We start from the raw sequence: 24,165 nt of genomic DNA on the forward strand, positions 1-24,165 counted from the left end.
CTTACTATTTTGAATCCCTACTTTATTATACACAAAAACTGCACGGTGTAGATAACTTCAGTTGGATCCAAATTCCAACTCGAAAACCCAACATAAAGTGCACTCCCAAGAATGCATAATTAGACAATGTTTATTACAGCAGCCCGGGTGCTTAGAGTGTCGAATATGGGGTGATCTTGGATAGATTTAAAACACCACATGTTCACTTACGCTAAAAAATATATTACGATTGTAATTTCAGGTTCACCGAAGTACTTAATCCTCACGTATTTGGTTCCATCTTCTGAATATGGAGGTGGTCTCAGAGCACCTCCCATCCGTGAGAGGCAGCAAGCGGTCCCTCCACTGAGCACGCAGGCGTGGCTGCCAGAAGAGGCCCCTGTGCAAAGGCCTTCCTTCCTAGGAAGCCATCACCTACTCCTGCTCAGGACCAAAGGGTCCTGTAAGCCCTACAAGGAAAAGGCTGCCCCGAGGAGTTTGGCGTGGAGCTGGCTAAGATCTTTCATGGGCTGTATTCAAGAAAGCCAGAGGTAACTGGCCGTTTAAAAGTGTGCCCTTGCTTCTCCAAGACAGAGAGCACCTTCAACTTTCTCAATTCAGGAGGGAAAAAAATCAAAACAAAGCACTAAGATGCTGAAGGTTAATTTTGCATATGCCTTGCCTCTTCTACAAGGTCGTAAACTTTTTTTAATGCCCGCGCCAAGGCATGCGGGATCTTAGCTCCCTGACCAGGGGTCGAACCCGTGTCCCCCCTGCAGTGGAAGTGTGGATTCTTAACCATTTGGACCGCCAGGGGAGCCCCTACAAGGTCATAGACTTCTTGATTAGAGGCTTGTGGATGTCAGGGCTAGAGGGTAGTTTAAAGACATTTTGTTCAACCCCTGCCACTAAAACCGGAGCCATGGGATCATCTTCAAGGTGACCTTGGATGGCATCGGAGCTCAGAGCCCAAGCTTCAGAGGTGGGTTGGCCCAGTGATTCACAAGTGGCAGTAAGTCTACCTCCAAGAGGAGATCTGTCCCTGTCTGAGACATTTTGGTATCATAGCTGGAAGGAAGCTACTGGCATCTTGAGGGTGGAGGCCAGGGAAGCTGCTAAACATTCTCCAATGCCCAGGACAGCCCCTACTGCAGAGAATTATCTGGCCCCAAATGTCAGCAGTGCTAAGACTGGGAGGCCTGTGTTATGGACTAAACGTCTGCGTCCCTCCCAAACTCGTAAGTTGAAGCCCTAACGGTGAGATGGCTTTGGAGAGAGCACTTGGGGCGGTGATCAGGGCTAGATGATCTTGCTTTCCCACAAGACCCTAATTAACCCTGTTGCTACCAGACACCAAGCTTGCCTTCGCCTCCATCTACTCCTCTATAAAATGGGCATCACAGCAATACCTACCCCATGGCGGGGGGTCGTGTGGTCTTCAATGAGGTCATCTTGCAGAGTGTGTAGAGGTGTGTCTGGCGCTAATTAGCACCATTTACTTGTTGACTAACGCCTGTTGATGTCTCAGAGACAAAAAGAGCGAAAGTGTGGCCAAAATCAAGCCCAGACCAGGAGGCTCTCGGAAGCAACCACAAGGTTAGGGCAGTGAGGTCCCATCAGGCACCTCCCCCTCCACTGCGGACTTACTCCATGTCACCAGACACCAGGATCCACCAGTCCAGACCCCAAGGGACCCCTGAGACATCCTCTGGAAAGATGAGCTGGGTGAGGATGTACAAACGGGTCACCCTGGCCTGCCTCAGCATTTTTAAACCCACGTGACTTTTTCCCCCTAGAGACTGCAAATGCTGCCTTGCAGGAAAAGGGATCAGAATTAAACCAAAATGGAAGAAGTTTAAGGTAGATTTAGGACATTATCTTTACAGGTCATCCTGGTCACGCCAGGATTAAAGAGAGTTTTGTGGGAAAGCAAAATCATGATTTTAGCTTCCTCAAATAGACCAATTTATCTATAAGTGGAAAAATCCCCATAAAGTAGAATGTTCTATAATAACATATTTTAAATATTTCTAAAGGTAGCCATCTTATACGGAGTTTATCTTGCCTTTCTGTTAAGTATATATCCCAATGTTAATTCATACATTTTAAGAGGTTAGACTACGGATCAAAATGCAGGAAGAAGAAAGGAACTGAGGGGAAACGTTTTTCTCTGGATGCACATGACAGAAACAGGCATGGAAAGGACAATCTTATTTCAGGGCCATGAGAACACCCTGAAAGTGACTAGTTCTAGATCCAGATCTGCCTACAATAACAAGAGGGAAGAATGTTCCCCTTTGTGAAAGGTCTGAGTATTGTGCCAAAGTTCCATTTTTATAACCTAAAATATAAAATCACATCTAATTAGACTCACATCTAATGTTGTTTTTTTTTTTTTTGCTGTACGCGGGCCTCTCACTGTTGTGGCCTCTCCCGCTGCGGAGCACAGGCTCCGGACGCACAGGCTCAGCGGCCATGGCTCACGGGCCCAGCCGCTCCATGGCATGTGGGATCCTCCCGGACCGGGGCACGAACCCGCGTCCCCTGCATTGGCAGGCGGACTCTCAACCACTGCCCCACCAGGGAAGCCACATCTAATGTTTTAGTGTAATTAAATGGCTTCTGGTGTTGGGTAGGAATCTGTTTACAGAAAGGTTAGTAGCAGTATTTTTGAGACAGCTGTACACCCCAAGGAATGGAGAATGCAGAAGTGGATGAATCCTCACCAGATACTCAGCTTTCACATTTTGGTTCTCAATCCAGAAATGTTTGTAAGACATCCACGTGGTCCAGAGACGTAAGCATCACTACGCTAAAGGTGGATGTTCTAGACAGCTGGCCCGGTGCTTGGATGAACTGGCAGGTAAAGGTCACCCCAGGTTGCTGGCATTAACTGAGTGCCCAGAAGGGGAGAAGCACCATCTTAGGGGTTGGGGGGGGCAGTGGTGACCAAAACAAACAGCCACGTGGAGCTTCCCTGCCTGTGGGAGAAGACGGCCAGTCAACACTAACACGACATGTCGGAAAGTGATAAGGCCCATGAAAAACGTAAATCAGGGCAAGGGGAAGCAGGAGGGCTGGGGAGCGGGTAGGGAGGGCGTGTTACCATTTTAAATAGCATGGTGTCTGCAGAGCACACTGAAAGGTGAAAATCTCTGCAAGTACTTGGGGAAGATGAGGGAGTGCGTTAGGTGGTTATGTGGGGAAAAGTGCTTCCAGCAGAGGGAACGTCAGTGACCACAGAAATGGAAGGAGAAGAAAAGGAGAGAGGCAGCTTCCAAAACTCCTTTACTATTTATATTAAGTGATGAGTTTTTAATAATTAATTTTTCTGATACTTTTAGGGCAACCAAGTTTGGGCCATTCTAAAGAAGTTACTTAGAAGGCTAAACGTGCCCTGCAGATATAGATTTCTCTACAGTGCTTAACTTTAGAAAATTCAAATCCAGTGACGATCAAAAATAAAAATTAAACACCCAGAACTCTAAGGATACTGTTCTTCAATTATCTGAGTTAATTTAGCTACTTGGTATTTTAAGTTTGATGCTCTCAAAATTTGTAAACTATTTATAAGAGAGTGAAGAAATGCCACGCACAGCGTTGAACAATAAATCTTTTCATTAAGAACATGGACTGTCATCTAGCATCTTTGTTATTTGCTTTCATTTGAGCACGTCAAATGTCGTAGGCCAGCAAGATCGCAGACTTCATTAAGTGCACGCAGAAGAGACAGGAGTGGTTTTTACTGGAAGCGATATAAGTGTGAAAGGATGCTCAGATAATTCCACCCGTTAGTCAAACAGATTCCTGAAATATGACTGATGAATCATTTGATGCCTAATACCTCTCTGAAGAAACTGTGATAAGCAGTCATCAGTCACCTTTGGAGGGTGCATAACGACTGTGTAATGTTTTCCACTGGTACCTGATGATTCATACCTATTTCACAGCAGAGAGAATATTTATATCCTAGAAGCAATCACAGATTCCAGATATTTAAGCTAAATTCTGTATTTCACTGAGGCAAATAAATTTACCGGGAATATAATTATTTATAACCTGGTTACAGATCACAGTAAATATTAAAATGGAACAAGCGTGAGAGAAACTGTCAATTGTCCAAATAAATTTCTGTGGTACGTGTATTTTTAGAGGCAACCAAGTTGACTGCGCTTATGAAATGGAATAATTTAAAAAACCATTTATGGATGATTACGAGGCAATTTAAGAAGCCATGTGGGTTTGTTTTCTGATAAACGATCAGCGCTGAGCAAAGCTTAGCAACCATTCAAACGCCCAACTGCCAGTGAGTCACGGATGCCTACTCTCCTCTTTAATAATCCGTCCCCGGGGACCCCAGCCCGTCTTCTCTGAGGATAATTTACCACATTTGTGCTCTGAGGAAAGAGTCAACAGACTGTCCACAGTCCCTAATCCTACAGAGAGGTTACTATCAGCTCTGAGAGGCTGGGATTCTACACACAGATCCACATGCCCACCCACTTACACTCCAAAAGATGTGAGGTGTGCACATGGAGAGAGAGATTCTTGTTGCTTCATTTTTAGATGAAATTGCAGCACCAACCACAGTGTCTTTTAAGAGAAACCCCCGCGATGGCAGAGACTTTGATTGACGTGTTGAGTTCCCAGGGCTACACACCCTGGAGCAAGGCCGGCTCACGAGACACCCTTGTGGTACCGCACTGAACACTCCAGCCGAAAGTCAACGCTCAGCCAAGTACCAATTACCCACAGTTCCAGTCCACGGATGCCAATTTTCACGTTGAGAGGCTACACTTCTCACTTTTCAACTGCGCATCTTGGCTCCATGCAGGGAATCATCTCAGGCTAGAAAAATGATCTAAATGTCCATCTGTTCACAGACGTGAGGCTAAGCCTGGGTATGAAATGTGCTCTGTCCACATTCTCCTTCCCAGGACCATTCGATCCCCCGCTGGACGCGTTCTGACCTGGGTGTGGAGTCCTGGCCAGCAGCACAGTCCTCTTCTTTCCCAGGTGAAGAAGCCTCTTGTATCTGCCCTCAACGCCTGGCCGTGCTCACTGCGCCCCGTATACACGCTTGTTTCAGTGCATTGAGACTCGTCTAGAGAGTCGGCTACTTCACCCCACGCTGCGTGTAGCACAAAAGCTACCACATCAAACACAGGGATGCTAATCACGGATAGCTATTCTCAACTACGCTAAGTGATGATTTTCCTGCTGTGCTCCTGAAAATGCAGCTTCTCATCCAGAATCCATCCAGAGTGCCTGCCTGTGAAGTAACAACTCTGACTGCTAACAGAGATGCTGGATTTTATTATCTTTTAGCTACAAGTTCAGGGATATGTGACTGAAGCTGACAATGTCTGCATAGACTTCTCCCTATTTTCTTAGCTATGATCTGTATAAATGTCTGAAAACACACACACACACACACACACACACACACACACACACACACACACTCGGTTTTGGATTTTTTATGCTTAAGCCTTCCTTCCCCTTCAGAGGCTCTTCCTTCTTTGAAACTGACATGCAGTCCTTTGCATGTCAATAGGCATGGTCATTGATTCATGCACTCATTTGTTCATTCATTCATTCAATAGACTATTATTTACTGAGCAATTACTATGTGCTAAAAACTGTTTTAGGTGCTGAGTACACATTTGGAGCAAAATCACCTTCGCAGCACTTACAACCTAGAAATATGTTGCTTTGGGGTCCTTGCCTAGATGGGGGAAAGCCAGATGCCTCTGTCCCAGCAGCTGACCAGCTGTGTGCCCCATCTGTGGTGCCTCTAGGCAACAATGTGCATGCCTGATGCACGCCGTCCGAAGGACAACCAGAGCACCCCCGAAGAAGCCACAGGCAAAGCACAGGGCTCTCCTGGTGCACAGTGGGGTACCAGGGTTTAAAGCAGTATGAATGGATGCGGTGGTGGTTTTGAAACATTCACAGATCCTTTGATAATCCTCTCTTGAAAAGGTGGAGCCTGATTCTCCTCCCTTTGAGAATGGCTGGACTTACTGATGCACTTCTAACGAATAAAACAGAAGTGATGGTGGGGACCAGGTGATAAACGGTGGCTTCTTGCTTGCTGTGTATTTTACCGATCAGTCTCTAGGGGGCGTCAGCTGCCATCCCAGGAGGCTCTCAGGCAGCCCTGTGCAGAGCCCAGGTGGTGAGGAACCCAGGCCTCCCACCCACACCCAGGTGAGGGCGCCACCTTGGAGGCCGGTTCTGTAGCCATATTCAAGCCTTCGGCAGATGCAGCCCCACTGACAGCTGGGATGCAACCTCCTGGGAGACCCTTAGCCAGAATCCACTAGCTAAACTGCTCTTGGATTCCTACTTTCAGAAACCAGGGGAGATAATAAACGTTTGCCGTTTTAAACTTCTAAGTTTGGGGGCAAGAGAGAAGTAATACAGATGCCAACATCATGTTGTCCTTTTAACATGGCAGGTTTTACCTTATTATTTCCTGGAAATACAGCTATTTTTTAAATCCCATCTATATTCAACACATCAGCATAATGAATGCAGAAAGTCAATTTGAATGCCTATCTATATATGTGTATATTCAATATCTGAGTACACACATGTGCATTGAATTAGTTACACCTTAATTTGAAGACAATAAGTCAAACTACAAATTAAAATTAAGATAGATTCCCCTCCTGCCCCCTTTACCACACAACAGGTCAGGTCTATATTTCACTGACCCCCAGCATGCTTGCAGACAGATGGTCACAGACAGATGTTCACTCTGCAATTCAGGTTCCCTGTCGCCAACTGCCACTGCCGCTGAGGATTTAAGCTGCTCTCTTTGTGAACAACACAGGAAATTAACAGCACCTCTGCCACTCACTGTGTGGAGCACAGGCTCTTGGTGCTCCAGCCAGGCGTCGGGGCTGTGCCTCTGAGGTGTGAGAGCCAAGTTCAGGACACTGGTCCACAAGAGACCTCCCAGCTCCACATAATATCAAACAGCGAAAATCTCCCAGATATCGCCATCTCAACGCCAAGACGCAGCTCCACTCAACGACCAGCAAGCTAATGTGCAGGACACTCTATGCCAAACAACTAGCAAGACAGGAACACAATCCCACCCATTAGCACAGAGGCTGCCTAAAATCATAATAAGGCCACAGACACCCCAAAACACACCACCAGACGTGGACCTGCCCACCAGAAAGAGAAGATCCAGCCTCATCCACCAGAACACAGGCACTAGTCCCCTCCACCAGGAAGTCTACACAACCCACTGAACCGACCTTACGCACTGGGGACAGACACCAAAAACAACGGGAACTAGGAACCTGCAGCCTGTGAAAAGGAGACCCTAAACACAGTAAGATAAGCAAAATGAGAAGACAGAAAAACAAACAGCAGATGAAGGAGCAAGGTAAAAACCCACCAGACCTAACAAATGAAGAGGAAATAGGCAATCTACCTGAAAAAGAATTCAGAATAATGATAGTAAAGATGATCCAAAATCTTGGATATAGAATGGAGAAAATACAAGAAACGTTTAACAAGGACCTAGAAGAACTAAAGAGCAAACAAACAGTGATGAACAACACAATAAATGAAACTAAAAATTCTCTAGAAGGGATCAATAGTAGAATAACTGAGGCAGAAGAACAGTTAAGTGACCTGGAAGATTAAATAGTGGAAATAACTACTGCAGAGCAGAATAAAGAAAAAAGAATGAAAAGAACTGAGGACAGTCTCAGAGACCTCTGGGACACCATTAAACGCACCAACATTCGAATTATAGGGGTTCCAGAAGAAGAAGAGAAAAAGAAAGGGACTGAGAAAATATTTGAAGAGATTATAGTTGAAAACTTCCCTAATATGGGAAAGGAAATAGTTAATCAAGTCCAGGAAGCACAGAGAGTCCCATACAGGGACTCCAGGATATATCCAAGGAGAAATATGCCAAGACACATATTAATCAAACTGTCAAAAATTAAATACAAAGAAAGCATATTAAAAGCAGCAAGGGAAAAACAACAAATAACACACAAGGGAATCCCCATAAGGTTAACAGCTGATATTTCAGCAGAAACTCGGCAAGGCAGAAGGGAGCGGCAGGACATATCTAAAGTGACGAAGGAGAAAAGCCTACAACCAAGATTACACAACCCAGCAAGGATCTCATTCAGATTTGACGGAGAAATTAAAACCTTTAAAGACAAGCAAAAGCTAAGAGAATTCAGCACCACCAAACCAGCTTTACAACAAATGCTAAAGGAACTTCTCTAGGCAGGAAACACAAGAGAAGGAAAAGACCTACAATAACAAACCCAAAACAATAAAGAAAATGGTAATAGGAACATACTTATCGATAATTACCTTAAATATAAATGGATTAAATGCTCCAACCAAAAGACATAGACTGGCTGAATGGATACAAAAACAAGACCCGTATATATGCTGTCAACAAGAGACCCACTTCAGACCTAGGGACACATACAGACTGAAAGTGAGGGGATGGAAAAAGATATTCCACGCAAATGGAAACCAAAAGAAAGCTGGAGTAGCAATTCTCATATCACATAAAATAGACTTTAAAACAAAGACTATTACAATAGACAAAGAAGGACACTACATAATGATCAAGGGATCAATCCAAGAAGATATAACAATTGTAAATATTTATGCACCCAACATAGGAGCACCTCAATACTTAAGGCAAATGCTAACAGCCATAAAAGGGGAAATTGACAGTAACACATTCATAGTAGGGGACTTTAACACCCCACTTTCACCAATGGACAGATCATCCAAAATGAAAAAAAATAAGGAAACACAAGCTTTAAATGATACATTAAACAAGATGGACTTAATTGATACTTATAGGACATTCCATCCCAAAACAAAAGAATACACATTCTTCTCAAGTGCTCATGGAACATTCTCCAGGATAGATCATATCTTGGGTCACAAATCAAGCCTTGGTAAATGTAAGAAAATTGAAATCGTATCAAGTATCTTTTCCGGCCACAACGCCATGAGACTAGATACCAATAACAGGAAAAAAATCTCTAAAAAATACAAACACATGGAAGCTAAACAATACACTACTTAATATCCAAGAGATCACTGAAGAAATCAAAGAGGAAATCAAAAAATACCTAGAGACAAATGACAATGAAAACAAAACGACCCAAAACCTATGGGATTGTAGCAAAATCAGTTCTAAGAGGTAAGTTTATAGCAATACAATCCTACCTTAAGAAACAAGAAACATCCCAAATAAACAACCTAACCTTAAACCTAAAGCAATTAGAGAAAGAAGAACAAAAAAGCCCCAAAGTCAGCAGAAGGAAACAAATCATAAAGATCAGATCAGAAAAAAATGAAAAAGAAATGAAGGAAACGATAGCAAAGATCAATAAAACTAAAAGCTGGTTCTTTAAGAAGATAAACAAAATGGATAAACCATTAGCCATACTCATCAAGAAAAAAAGGGAGAAGACTCAAATCAATAGAATTAGAAATGAAAAAAGAGAAGTAATAACTGACACTGCAGAAGTACAAAGGATCACGAGAGATTACTACAAGCAATGCTATGCCAATAAAATGGACAACCTGGAAGAAATGGACACATTCTTAGAAATGCACAACCTTCAGAGATTGAACCAGGAGAATACAAAATATGAACAGACCAATCACAAGCACTGAAGTTGAAATTGTGATTAAAAATCTTCCAACAAACAAAAGCCCAGGACCAGATGGCTTCACAGGCAAATTCTATCAAACAATTAGAGAAGAGCTAAGACCTATCCTTCTAAAACTCTTCCAAAATATAGCAGAGGGAGGAACACTCCCAAACACATTCTATGAGTCCACCATCACCCTGATACCAAAACTAAAGATGTCAGAAAGAAAGAAAATTACTGGCCAATATCACTGATGAACATAGATGCAAAAATCCTCAACAAACTACTAGCAAACAGAATCCAACAGCACATTAAAAGGATCATACACCATGATCACGTGGGGTTTATCCCAGGAATGCAAGCATTCTTCAATATACGCAAATCAGTTGATGTGATACACCATATTAACAAATTGAAGGAGAAAAACCAAACAATCATCTCAATAGATGCAGACAAAGCTTTTGACAACATTCAACACCCATTTATGATAAAAACCCTCCAGAAAGTAGGCATAGAGGGAACTTTCCTCAACATAATAAAAGCCATGTATGACAAACGCACAGCCAACGTCATCCTCAATGGTGAAAAACTGAAACCATTTCCACTAAGATCAGGAACAAGACAAGGTTGCCCACTCTCACTACTATTATTCAACATAGTTTTGGAAGTTTTAGCCACAGCAATCAGAGAAGAAAAAGAAATAAAAGGAATCCAAATTGGAAAAGAAGAAGTAAAACTGTCAGTGTTTGCAGATGACACGATACTATTCATAAAGAATCCTAAAGATGCCACCAGAAAACTACTAGAGGTAATCAATGAATATGGTAAAGTAGCAGGATACAAAATTAATGCACAGAAATCTCTTGCATTCCTATACACTATTAAAGAAAAATATGAAAGTGAAATTAAGAAAACACTCCCATTTACCATTGCAACAAAAAGAATAAAATATCCAGGAATAAACCTACCTAAGGAGACAAAAGACCTGTATGCAGAAAATTATAGGGCACTGATGAAAGAAATTAAAGATGATACAAATAGATGGAGAGATATACCATGTTCTTGGATTGGAAGAATCAACATTGTGAAAATGACTATATTACCCAAAGCAATCTACAGATTCAATGCAAGTCCTATCAAACTACCACTGGCATTTTTCACAGAACTAGAACAAAAAATCACAATTTGTATGGAAACACAAAAGACCCCGAATAGCCAAAGCAATTTGAGAAAGAAAAACGGAGCTGGAGGCATCAGGCTCCCTGACTTCAGACTCTACTGCAAAGCTACAGTAATCAAGACAGTATGGTACTGGCACAAAAACAGAAATATAGATCAATGGAACAGGACAGAAAAGCCCAAAGATAAAACCATGCACATATGGTCACGTTATCTTTGTTAAAGAAGGCATGAATATACAGGGGAGAAAAGACAGCCTCTTCAATAAGTGGTGCTGGGAAAACTGGACAGCTACATGTCAAAGAATGAAATTAGAACACTTCCTAATACCATACACAAAAGTAAACTCAAAATGGATTAAAGACCTATATGTAAGGCCAGACACTATAAAACTCTTAGTGGAAAACACAGGCAGAACACTTTATGATATAAATCAAAGCAAGATCCTTTTTGACCCACCTCCTAGAGAAATGGAAATAAAAACAAAAATAAACAAACGGACCTAATGAAACTTAAAAGCTTTTGCACAGCAAAGGAAACCATAAATAAGATGAAAAGACAGTCCTCAGAATGGGAGAAAATATTTGCAAATGAAGCAACTGACAAAGGATTAATCTCCAAAATTTACAAGCAGCTCATGCAGCTCAATATCAAAAAAACAAACAACCCAATCCAAAAATGGGCAGAAGACCTAAATAGACATTTCTCCAAAGAAGATATACAGGTTGCCAACAAACACATAAAAGAATGCTCAACATCACTAATCATTAGAGAAATGCAAATCAAAACTACAATGAGATATCATCTCACACCAGTCAGAATGGCCATCATCAGAAAATCTGCAAACAATTAATGCTGGAGAGGGTGTAGAGAAAAGGGAACCCTCCTGCACTGTTGGTGGGAATGTAAATTGATACAGCCACTATGGAGAACAGTATGGAGGTTCCTTAAAAAATCAAAAATAGAACTATCGTACGACCCAGTAATCCCACTACTGGCCATATGACCTAAGAAAACCATAATTCAAAAAGAGTCATGTACCACAATGTTCACTGCAGCTCTATTTACAATAGCCAGGACATGGAAGCAACCTAAGTGTCCATCGACAGATGAATGGATAAAGAAGATGTGGCACATATATACAATGGAATATTACTCAGCCATAAAAAGAAATGAAACTGAGTTATTTGTAGTGAGGTGGATGGACCTAGAGACTGTCATACAGAGTGAAGTAAGTCAGAAAGATAAAAACAAATACCGTATGCTAATACATATATATGGAATCTAAAAAAAAAGGTTCTGAAGAACCTAGGGGCAGGGCAGGAATAAAGACGCAGACGTAGAGAATGGACTTGAGGACACAGGGAGGGGGAAGGGTAAGCTGGGACAAAGTGAGAGAGTGGCATGGACATATATACACTACCAAAGGTAAAATAGATAGCTTGTGGGAAGCAGCCACATAGCACAGGGAGATCAGCTCGGTGCTTTGTGACCACCTGGAAGGGTCAGATAGGGAGAGTGGGAGGGAGGGAGACGCAAGGGGGAAGAGATATGGGGACGTATGTGTATGTATAACTGGTTCACTTTGTTATAAAGCAGAAACTAACACACCATTGTAAAGCAATTATACTCCAATAAAGATGTAAAAAAAAAAGAGATTTCTTTACCTAGAGCAGGTAACATAATTTCTCTGATCTGGTTTGTCTGTTAAACTGGGCTAAATTAGAGCCATTCTCAAGCCACTCTGATACATGGCGCACAGAAAGCAGCCATGCGTTACGTAGCCGTAGAGGTGCATTCCTGAAGTGTCCTCAGCATCACCTTGGCCCAGCAATAAAGCACTGACTCTCTCCCTCCACCTCGTCTACCGTCGTGGACTCAGGTTGTTCTAGCAGTAACGGCAGTCATTACTGAGGCTTAACGACATGGTATTCTCTGCTCTAAATACTGCAAGAGTATTACCACAAGAGGTAGAGGCTACTATTTTCGTCATCCGCAATTTGCAGATGAGGAACCTGAAGCATTAGAAATGTAGATAACTGGGCCAAGTTCGCACAGGTCCTAGGTGGCCCAGACTCCAATACAGGCAATCAGGAATACGAATCCAAGAGCTGTTTCACCAAAGCAGGTTGCCTCGTGTGGGGAATCTGGCTCCCCCTTGGCCGCCTAGGAGGACAGCACTTCCAGGGCACGCCTTCAGGGTGGCAGGATGAGGCCCCCCTGGGGTCTCCATGGGTCCCAGGAGGTGTTCAGAAGTGATGATATGACAGAGAGGTACAAGGGGAACCATTCGGCCAAGGATGGAATATGAGCCATACCCAAAAGGGCCAGTGAGACCCGAGCTGGATCACAGGCCAGTAGGAGCTGGACAGTGGCCTGGCCAGGCACCAGGGGCAGCACCTCCACGGAAGCCAACCAAGACCCGAGAGGTGGTCCAGGGTCCACACGCCGCTCAGAAGCCCCCTCTACACACTGCCGTCAGCAGCTCCCCCCGCGGCACCATCTCCATCTGGGGAGATGAAGAGGGAAGGAGCTGAACCTGAAAAACTGGATATCACATGGAAGGGGTGATCTGAGCCGAGGGCAACTAGTCAGACCAGGGAAAGCAAGGGAGTGTTCACTGGAAAGTCTGTTTCCGGCTGAGCAGGGGGTGGGGGTGGGGAGGAATATGCTGATAAGCAAGGTTCAATACCTTCAGTGCAAACTTAAAGCTGCGCTTTACTCACACTTCGTGGTCTCGTGTGAGCGCACGGCTGACCTGCCACCTGAGAAGGTCTCGCTTGGTGCCCCCGAGGACGCCATGAAGGTGTGAGGTGCAAAGACGTAAATGGGCAGCAAGGGACCACACTGGAGGTCGAATGACCCACAGGTCCTCGCTCACTGGGTCCAGAGATGATGTCATGGGGAGTCTCCTCCAGGAGGACACGGTGAGGGACCCTCTGACGCTGAGTTCAGACGTCAAGATGCCCAGCATAGCACACCCATGCCCGCCCCCTCCGCCCCGCCCTGGAGCACTTTCTCTCCATCTCTGGGTTCAAATAGCGCTTTCAAGCCCAAGCACTCACTCCACTTCCATGAGAGGTTCTCATATTCTCACACTCCTCTGTGATGGCGTGAAAAGTCACTGTGGCCATGTCTAAACGTCAATTTACCACCCAATTTGTGATGCTTAGAATTGTGCCTTCCAAAGTAAGAGTTCCAGTAAAAAGCAAGTTTGGGCGTCTTACCTGAAAACGCCGTGATCTCAACACGATTCAGGAAACCAGAAAACTTTCAGCAAGTGTGGCTTTTCTGAAAGAGTAGCTTCAAATGCTCCTCGTGCACCTAAAACACCATTTATTGTTCAGATAAACTTTGCGGGCTATTACGCTGATTAAACAAAGAAGCTTTCCTAGAGTCACAAGCACATTACATAACATATGCATTGTCCATCGTAGACAGTAGGCTTTAAGGTAAATACATATGGACTCAAGGGAACAGTGTATCTTTCTGCTCCTGGTTTGACTTAGTAAAAACTGAGGAGCTTTACGAAGCATTAATGCAAGGCGTTTCCAGGGATGAGGGCTGAGATTATATTAGAGCAAGTCTATCTGGTGAGCGGCATGATTTTTTCTCCACATGGCAAAGCTTCTGAGACACAATAGAAAAGAACAGTAAGATACAAATCTACGAGGATGTCCTTTTACCAAGTGGAAATTAAAGTGAGGCTGGCCGGGTATCGTGTCACACCACTTTATTTGAATTTGGAAATTAGTATGTGCCTGACTTTACCTTTTTCCTCCTGTTAATCACTAGGAAAAAAAATAATACATTTGGCAAAGGTAAATGCACATTCCAGGTTTACAGTTGTAATCACTGTGGGATCTGTGTTGTTAATGGTCTAGGAGTCCCTATTTGAATTCTCCATTTTTCACATGAACCAAATAACTCTGTGATAATAAACTTTGCCTTCAATTTGGAGAGTCACTTCTTCCTGCAAAAAGGTGGGGGTCTCCCTGTGAATACAACTCAGATGGCTGTATTCTTTTCTTATATCCAATACATAATAAGCAGAACCATCTCTTTGTTGCTTAATTTGGTATTTCCATGAGGGCTAAGTGAACATTCCAGCAGAAACTGTTGCTAGTTTTCTTTAATATCATTTTGAATTGAAAACTAATATGCTTCATTGGTTTCACTTGGTGAATTTCCATATATTCCATATGCTTATAGACACCTGAATTCTGCATCTTACACATAACTTCGGTATCACTGGAAAGATTTCAGTGCATTTTTATTGTTTAAGTGGGAAGCTGTTTGCAAGCCTGGCTTTCAAGTCAATGTTTTCATTTGGGAACAGAAGGTGTAAAAGTGAAAATATGTCTCACTCTTTCCTTAAAATGGGACCTAAAAATGTTTTCTAAGAATGCAACATGCAGATTTGCATGTGATTTCTCTTGGATCATCTAAGGAGGCGTCCAGCAAAAAGCAAACTAATACCTGATAACATACCAGAGAGTATGGTCACGTGGGTCTATATTGATTAAACTATCAGGGCTCATAGGGGAAAAAAAGGTGCCCAGAGCTTTCTTATTTGTGTCCTTTTTCTCTCCCCAGAGAAATAAATATTAATCTCTATTGCTAAACCAGAAGCAAAAGAAGCAATCAATTTTGGAAGTGTAGGACCAGTAAAAGTGGAAATAATCCAGCACTGTGTCTCAAGAATTCTAAACACAGGTTTTTAAAAAATTATTTGAGTGATATACATCCTAGTTCAACACGTAAAGCTTCAATAAAAGCTGTTTCCCTGCAAGCAGCAATGTATTCAGCATCAGACCTTCATTTGACTTGGGGCACCCATGAAGATGAGCTGGAGTTTGATCCACTATCACATTTCTACAAGAAGAGGGCAACCAACCCAACGTCTGGAGCTTGATAACTTTACAAGAAGATGACAGCTGCCCCTCAGGTCTTGGGAAGCCAGTGTCCATGTGCACAGGTTAGTGCATTTTCAGAATTCCCCTCTGCACCGTAACTATGACATTTCCAGCAATTTACAGTGGATCTTTAACCTGACAATTTGGGAAGTCTGTGTGCTGCAAATGGATTAAAATATGACAGTAAAGCTGTCCACTGCTGTCCAGGAAAATGCTGGCACAATTTCTTACAAAGAAAGCCACGATCACCCAGATATATTGACTCTGCACTTTCCCGTCTCCCTGGACATGGTCACCCAGTGAACCATGGACTCCTGGCTCCCCAGGGCTTCTGGCGGGGCGGGGGGGGGGGGGCGGCAGTTCCCTACGGACAGATCCCACCACACTGCCACTGTTGAATCCATTTCTCTTCTGTCTTGAAATTCAAAATGAAGCTTCAATGGAATTAGCTCAAGTTATTCCATAGCTACTCACAAAGAGTTCTCTACTAAGCATTTGCTAGGGCTGCCATAACAGTGGACCACAGACTGGGGCAGGGGGGCTTAAACAGAAGAAATTTATTTTCTCACCTTTCTGGAGTCTGTAAGTTCAAGATAGTGGTGTTGACAGCACTGGTTCCTTCTGAGGCCTCTCTCCTCGTCCTTTAGATGGCTGTCTCTTCTCCCCATGTCTTCCCTCTGAGCATGTGTCTGTGTCTAATCTCTTCCTATAAAGACACCAGCCACATTGGATGAGCGCCCATCCACATGACCTCATTTAACTTAAACACCTCTTTAAATGTCCCATCTCCAAATATAGTCACATTCTGAGGTCCTGGGGGTTAGGATGTCAACATATAATTTAGTGGGGAACACAATTCAATCCATAATAGTTCTCATGTTCTGATCACTGATGAACTGAAGCAAAAGGAAAACAGCCTATTAATAAATAATTCCTGAGCATCGGGGGGACCCCCGAGCTTGAGCAGGTGCTGAGGTTGGGCAGTTATGATATCTAGCCCTGCCCTTGGGGAGCTTCTGGTTAGCAGACAGCAGATGTCTCACATAAAGGAAATTCAAAGATGAAATCTGGGTGAAGACCACCTTGAAATGAAAGTTTTATTCACAAAACTTTGTCCTTGGACATTTTCACTTCTGTCCATTAAAAAAGGCATTCTTTTCTTTCTTTTCAGAGGCAACATTCAAGAGAAAGCAAGAATAGAATCTAACCCTGACATGATCCAGCCTGCCTTTGTGTGTGAGTCAGAAGTGCTGTTGTTTCTGGTTGAAATATTCAAAATGGGTGAAAATGTACAACAGAGGCCGTGAATAACACCATCACGGTGACAAGGATTCAATGGTCCTCTTTCCGCGTGAAGGCTATCAGGGTCTCAGATGTTACAGGAAGTGATTTTCTATTAAAGCCCAGTTTTTGTTACTTTCCTTTTCCCAGTGTTTGGCTTTCTACCATATAATGGGAAATTAGTAGAAACACATTGAAAACATCATTGTGAACAGGTGCGTGATTCAAGCGGGTGAAGTTTAAGTGACAGCTGAAGCGTGAAAGCAAATACTAGCAGATAAATGTGTGTGTAATTTTAGAGTTAATAATTATGTTGCATAATTTTCTTTGGAAGAAGGGTTCATAATAACATTTTCTAAAAGTGCCAAGCAAAGTAATTACACACTTGGCAAGCCATAAAAACTAAACAACTTGGCAAATGCCTCATTAGCCAAGTTCTCAGGTCAATGCAAGGTTTTATTTTATTTAGAGCAGGAGATTTTTTTTTTAAATAGGTCTTACTTTTTCATTTTATGTTATTTTCTTATTTTATTTATTTCATCATTTTTCTTGTAATTATGACTTTACTTACTAATACAATGTTTTAAAATGTGATTCTTTCTTAAAAATCAACATGTTAAAAGTGAGGCGGACACCCCATTCATGGACCTCAAATGGAATGGATTCTAACAAAGACAAGAAACCACCACTTTGGTTCCTGTTCACAAAGAGCTGGAGTTGTTATTTCCATTTCCATGGAGGCAGGACCTCACCATTTTCGTATAATGACGTTTTGGCAGGAATTTAGCTAACAGCTAAGGAAATCATTTTGAGGACAAAGACATAATTTTGAGAGTTTATCCATATTTCTGGAAAGTATTGACAGTAGCCCTACTTTCGGAGTTGTATTACTGGAAGGTCCTGAGAATGTTGACGTTTAAGTAAATGATTCTTTGTACAAATTATAGGGATCTACCAACCCCTTTTCATGAGGCGTCCATTTATACTGGTACACTTGCTAATCAATTCCAGCTGGGAGCCAATTAAGGCATAAGCCTGGGAACACAGCCCAAATGGACCAGGCAGGGGGATGATTCAGATGGGTCTGGTTATCCTTCTTTTATTGACTCAGTTGGTTACTTACGAAGAGTGTTCTCATAGGCTTAAATCTATTTTTAAATAAATGTGATGCATTTATTTAAATTTCTTACCAATGCCAAATTAATTAAAACCACACATAATACCACTACTTAAAATATGTGAAATAATAAATAAAAGTCAAGGCCACACACATGCAATCCATTCCCCAAAAGACAGTAATTCTTTACGCATGATCATAACTCGCCTTCTAGTTTCTTCTGAGGTTTTATGCAATCTAGTCCATTCTTTAAAAATATATATAAGCTTATGATACATGTTGGATTGCAACTTGCTTGTATCACTTAGCACAGTAATTTAGAAAAATGTACATGCCAATTCACAAAGATTCTTCTTCTTAACGTATATATAGAATTTTGTTCTTGGGCAAACCATAACTTGTTCAGCTATACCCTATTGATGGACATTCATGGTGTATCCATTTTATGCACTTAATACTACAAAAAAATCATTCGTGTATGTATCTTTGCCTACTTAAACGTTATTTCTGTAACTTAGATGCCAAAAGTACATGTGTACATTTTAATTGTGATATATTTAGCCAAATCACTCTTCAGGAAGGTTGAGCCAATTTATAGTCCTGTCAACAGTATATGAAAGCACCCGTGTCTCCACCACTCCACCATCTCTGAATGTTATTGATCTCATTTTGTAAGCAATAAAGGTATTCAATTGATGCTTTATCTTGCATTTATGTAATTATTAGTGACGTGTAGAATCTTTCCATGGCTATATTTAGTTTGGTAAGCAATAAAGGTATTCAATTGATGCTTTATCTTGCATTTATGTAATTATTAGTGACGTGTAGAATCTTTCTATGGCTGTATTTAGTTTGGTTCCATTTCCTGGTCAAAATAAATGGAAAAATAGGTTTTTCTAAGATTGAAATGATCATTATTAATACTATATTGATCATGATGATTAACAATACTAGCTAACAGCTAATCATCATGTTCTACGTTTTATCACTGAATTGTCATCAATGCTTACTCATTTACTTCTTCAATAACTATTAATTTCACATCTACTCTGCACCAGGCTGTGTAGTAAAGATGAAATGATGGAAGCAGGCCCAGAGCTTCATGAGAGTAGATGCTCCATCCCCTTCGTGTTATAGGTGAGTAAACAGTAAACAGGTGTGCAGGAATGTACTCAATGGTACACGGCTAGCAAGTTGGAAAGTCAGCTATCAGAAACCAAGTTTTCAACATCCACATTCTAAAATAGATATGAACTACCACTTTTATTTTTCCACTGCAAAAACATTTTGTAGTCACTAGGTAGTCCCCCAGCCAGAATTAAATCAAAACTAAGCCCCAAAGTCTTCTGTGGGTTGGGTTGGTCTCTTACTAAGACAATTTTTACTATTATATTTCTATTCATCTCATCACTACGTTAACCATGCCTTGGTTACTGCAAGTACAATATGAACTATAGCAAATTCCTATTATAATAGCAAAAAGCACCAATAGGTGACCTCTGAAAATCATGTTTGAAAACAGATAAGTGCATTTAAGTATAATTGATTGCACAAGTAACAATGCCCAAAGTGATTACACAGTCTAGTACTTACAAAAGTAATTCCACTTCAGAAAATCAAAATTAATTTGTACACTTCTGATGCACTTTTAAGACTGTTGACATTTTATTGTAGTGCTTCTAATGAAATGAAAATTATTAATAATTGTTCCTACTTGAGTGTGACAAATGTCATTTGGCTGGAAAGGCAGAAGCACCACCACGCATTGCCAAATTAGAATGCAGTTGAAAGTTGGGGATGGATATTGATATTCAAAATGGTTTTAGGCCTCTGTATTACTTTAACCACCAGCAGCTGATGGGCCATATATCCTGAAATGGATGTGTATGGATGTCTACAGAATTCTCTCCTCCTCTTTAACGGCCAGTCAATTCTATTGGCAAAGGACCACACAGAATATGTGTGTAAATCATGCTGACACACCTGCAGTCTGAGGGAGGTCACTAAGCCAGATGGACAGGGACGTGGCAGGAAAAAGCCTCCCTTCTGTGCAACCAGCATCAATGATCCTGTTGGCTCTTCTGCAAGATATATTAGGGTAATGACTGTTCCAATCACAGGCACCCAGTGACAAATGAAGACTCATCAGCATTCATTGTGCACTTATATGAAATTAGTCATTTTCAAAGGAAAATAAGCCAGGGGTTCACAGATGGGCTTTTTACATAAACAAATGAAATAAAAATTAAATTAAAGTTAGCTTCCATGCCCTGGCTATTGTGGACTCTTTTTGAATTCTGGTTTTCTCAGGGTATATGCCCAGTAGTGGGATTGCTGGGTCGTATGGTAGCTCTATTTTTAGTTTTTTAAGGAACCTCCATACTGTTCTCCATAGTGGCTGTATCAATTTACATTCCCACCAACAGTGCAAGAGGGTTCCCTTTTCTCCACACCCTCTCCAGCATTTACTGTTTGCAGATTTTTTGATGATGGCCATTCTGACTGGTGTGAGGTGACACCTCATTGTAGTTTTGATTTGCATTTCTCTAATGATTAGTGATGTTGAGCATCCTTTCATGTGTTTGTTGGCAATCTGTATATCTTCTTTGGAGAAATGGCTATTTAGGCCTTCTGCCCACTTTTGGATGGGGTTGCTTGTTTTTTTGATATTGAGTTGCATGAGCTGCATGTATATTTTGGAGGTTAATCCTCTGTCATTTCCTTCATTTGCAAATATTTTCTCCCATTATGAGCTTTTCTCCCATTGTCTTCTCGTCTTGTTTATGATTTCCTTTGCTATGCAAATGCTTTTAAGTTTCATTAGGTCCCATCTGTTTATTTTTGGTTTTATTTCCATTTCTCTAGGAGGTGAGTCAAAAAGGAACTTGCTGTGATTTATCTCATACAGTGTTCTGCCTATCTTTTCCTCTAAGAGTTTTACAGTGTCTGGCCTTACATATAGGTCTTTAATTCATTTTGAGCTTATTTTTGTGTATGGTGTTAGGAAGTGTCCTAATTTCATTCTTTGACATGTAGCTGTCCAGTTTTCCCAGCACCACTTATTGAAGAGGCTGTCTTTTCTCCATTGTATACTCTTGCCTCCTTTATCAAAGATAAGGTGACCCTATGTGCATGGGTTTATCTCTGGGCTTTCTATCCTGTTCCATTGATCTATATTTCTGTTTTTGTGCCAGTACCATACTGTCTTGATTACTGTAGCTTTGTAGTAGAGTCTGAAGTCAGGGAGCCTGACTCCTCCAGCTCTGTTTTTCTTTGTCAATATTGCTTTGGTTATTCGGGGTCTTTTGTGTTTCCATACAAATTGTGAAAATTTTTGTTCTAGTTCTGTGAAAAATGTCACTAGTAGTTTGATTGGGATTCCACTGAATCTGTAGATTGTTTTGGGTAGTATAGTCATTTTCACAATGTTGATTCTTCCAATCCAAGAACATGGTATATCTCTCCATCTGTTTGTATCATCTTTAATTTCTTTCATTAGTATCTTATCGTTTTCTGCATACAGGTCTTTTGTCTCCTTAGGGAGGTTTATTCCTAGGTATTTTATTCTTTTTGTTGCAATGGTAAATGGGAGTGTTTCCTTAATTTCTCTTTCAGACTTTTCATCATTAGTGTATAGGAGTGCAAGAGATTTCTGTGCATTAAGTTTGTGTCCTGCTACTTTACCAAATTCATTGATTGGCTCTAGTAGTTTTCTGGTAGCATCTTTAGGATTCTCTATGTATAGTATCATGTCATCTGCAAACAGTGACAGTTTTACTTCTTCTTTTCCAATTTGGATTCCTTTTATTTCTTTTTCTTCTCTGATTGCTGTGGCTAAAACTTCCAAAACTATGTTGAATAATAGTGGTGAAAGTGGGAAACCTTGTCTTGTTCCTGATCTTAATGGAAATGGTTTCAGTTTTTCACCACTGAGAAAAATGTTGGCTGTGGGTTTATCATATATGGCCTTTATTATGTTGAGGTAAGTTCCCTCTATGCCTACTTTCTGGAGGGTTTTTATCATACATGGGTGTTGAATTTTGTCGAAGGCTTTTTCTGCATCTATTGAGATGATCATATGGTTTTTCTCCTTCAATTTGTTAATATGGTGTATCATGTTGATTGATTTGCATATATTGAAGAATGCTTGCATTCCTGGGATAAACCCCACGTGATCATGGTGTATGATCCTCTTAATGGGCTGTTGGATTCTGTTTGCTTGTATTTTTTTGAGGATTTTTGCATCTATGTTCTTCAGAGATATTGGCCTGTAATTTTCTTTTTTTATGACATCTCTGTCTGGTTTTTGTATCAGGGTGATGGTGGACTCATAGAATGAGTTTGGGAGTGTTCCTCCCTCTGCTATATTTTGGAAGAGTTTGAGAAGGATGGGTGTTAGCTCTTCTCTAAATGTTTGATAGAATTCACCTGTGAAGCCATCTAGTCCTGGGCTTTTGTTTGTTGGAAGATTTTTAATCACAGTTTCAATTTCCATGTTTGTGATTGGTCTGTTTATATTTTCTATTTCCACCTGGTTCAGTCTCAGAAGGTTGTGCTTTTCTAAGAATGTGTCCATTTCTTCCAGGTTGTCCATTTTATTGGCATAGAGTTGCTTGTAGTAATCTCTCATGATCCTTTGTACTTCTGTAGTGTCAGTTGTTACTTTTCCTTTTTCATTTCTAATTCTATTGATTTGAGTCTTCTCCCTTTTTTTCTTGATGAGTCTGGCTAATGGTTTATCCATTTTGTTTATCTTCTCGAAGAACCAGCTTTAGTTTTATTGATCTTTGCTATCGTTTCCTTCATTTCTTTTCCATTTATATCTGATCTGATCTTTACAATTTCTTTCCTTCTGTTAACTTTGGGGATATTTTGTTCTTCTTTCTCTAGTTGCTTTAGGTGTAAGGTTAGATTGTTTATTTGAGATTTTTCTTGTTTCTTGAGGTAGGATTGTATTGCTATAAACTTCCCTCTTAGAACTGCTTTTGCTGCATCCCATAGGTTTTGGGTCATCGTGTTTTCATTGTCATTTGTCTCTAGGTATTTTTTGATTTCCTCTTTGATTTCTTCAGTGATCTCTTGGTTATTTAGTAGTGTATTGTTTAGCCTCCATGTGTTTGTATTTTTTACAGATTTTTCCCTGTAATTTCTATCTGTTCTCAGAATCACATAATTTTAAAGCTGTAGAATCTGATGAATTCCAACCCATGTTGGCATGGTCACCACGGGGTACTCCTAACCTTTAACTGGGAAACAGGAGGCCCTGACACCTCCTGGAAGGATGGGCCTTGAATTAGGCAACTCAGGTCAAGAGCAGGAAGCCCCATGTTGTTAAGAGGCCAGTTCTGAACACAAACATACGGACTCAAAGGCAGGGGCAGAGATGCACTGTCGCCCCTGAGGGCCCCGTTATTTTATGTGTCCTGTCCTAAGAGCATTTCTCACTGGAGGGTCCAGTCCAAGACCTTCCAAACACCCTCTGATCTACTAGGTGTCCTGCTGATCACAGGCATTAGGTACGTCTCCTGCTGAGACAGACCGTGGATGCACACATACTAATCTGCTGGCTGTTGATGGCTAGAGGGCCTTTGCCAGTGGACTTCACCTTGACACAGACACAACCTTCCAAATTCTACTCAGCAGGACGTTCTGTCTTCAAGACAGAGGTCGAGTCCCATGAAGGCCTGGGGAATCCACAGCGTCAGGAAAAAATATGTTGCCCCCACTCCCGCATCCATCATTTAAAAATTTAAACAATAGACCTGCCAACTAGGGTGAAGGAAGTCCATCAAAAACTTGATTTTCCCATAAGTAAGACTTTCTGCTTTTATGATATAGAAACAGCTTTTAAAGCACTTTTCCGCCAACCCCCCCCTTTCTCCATTGGGCTGGTAGCCCAGGCAGGGGTAGCCTGTCCATTGACAATTCCAGCCCGAAGCCTGAGCCTGAACATCAGGAATAAGGAAAAGCAGGCAGGCGCTGCAAGGGTTTGGCTGACGATCTCAGTTTCCCCAAATGTGACTGT

The 24,165-nt window shown here is 41.5% G+C and overlaps 1 long non-coding RNA gene across 5 annotated transcripts in view; it reads right to left on the reverse strand.

Moving 5' to 3' along the window:
• LOC307197918 overlaps positions 1-24,165 on the reverse strand; it is a 590,209-nt gene that overhangs the window by 272,777 nt on the left and 293,267 nt on the right. For 4 of the 5 annotated variants that reach the window (XR_013831544.1, XR_013831545.1, XR_013831546.1 and 1 more), the window contains 3 exons: positions 20,124-20,221; positions 16,312-16,448; positions 14,054-14,150 (listed from right to left, as the gene is read on the reverse strand). This is a non-coding gene — a long non-coding RNA (uncharacterized lncRNA). The remainder of the gene's footprint in view (positions 1-14,053; positions 14,151-16,311; positions 16,449-20,123; positions 20,222-24,165) is intronic. The other variant, XR_013831543.1, reaches the window with a different exon arrangement.

The sequence above is a fragment of the Stenella coeruleoalba genome, assembly GCF_951394435.1.
Source record: "Stenella coeruleoalba genome assembly, chromosome: 15".
Taxonomy (NCBI): Eukaryota; Metazoa; Chordata; class Mammalia; order Artiodactyla; family Delphinidae; genus Stenella; species Stenella coeruleoalba.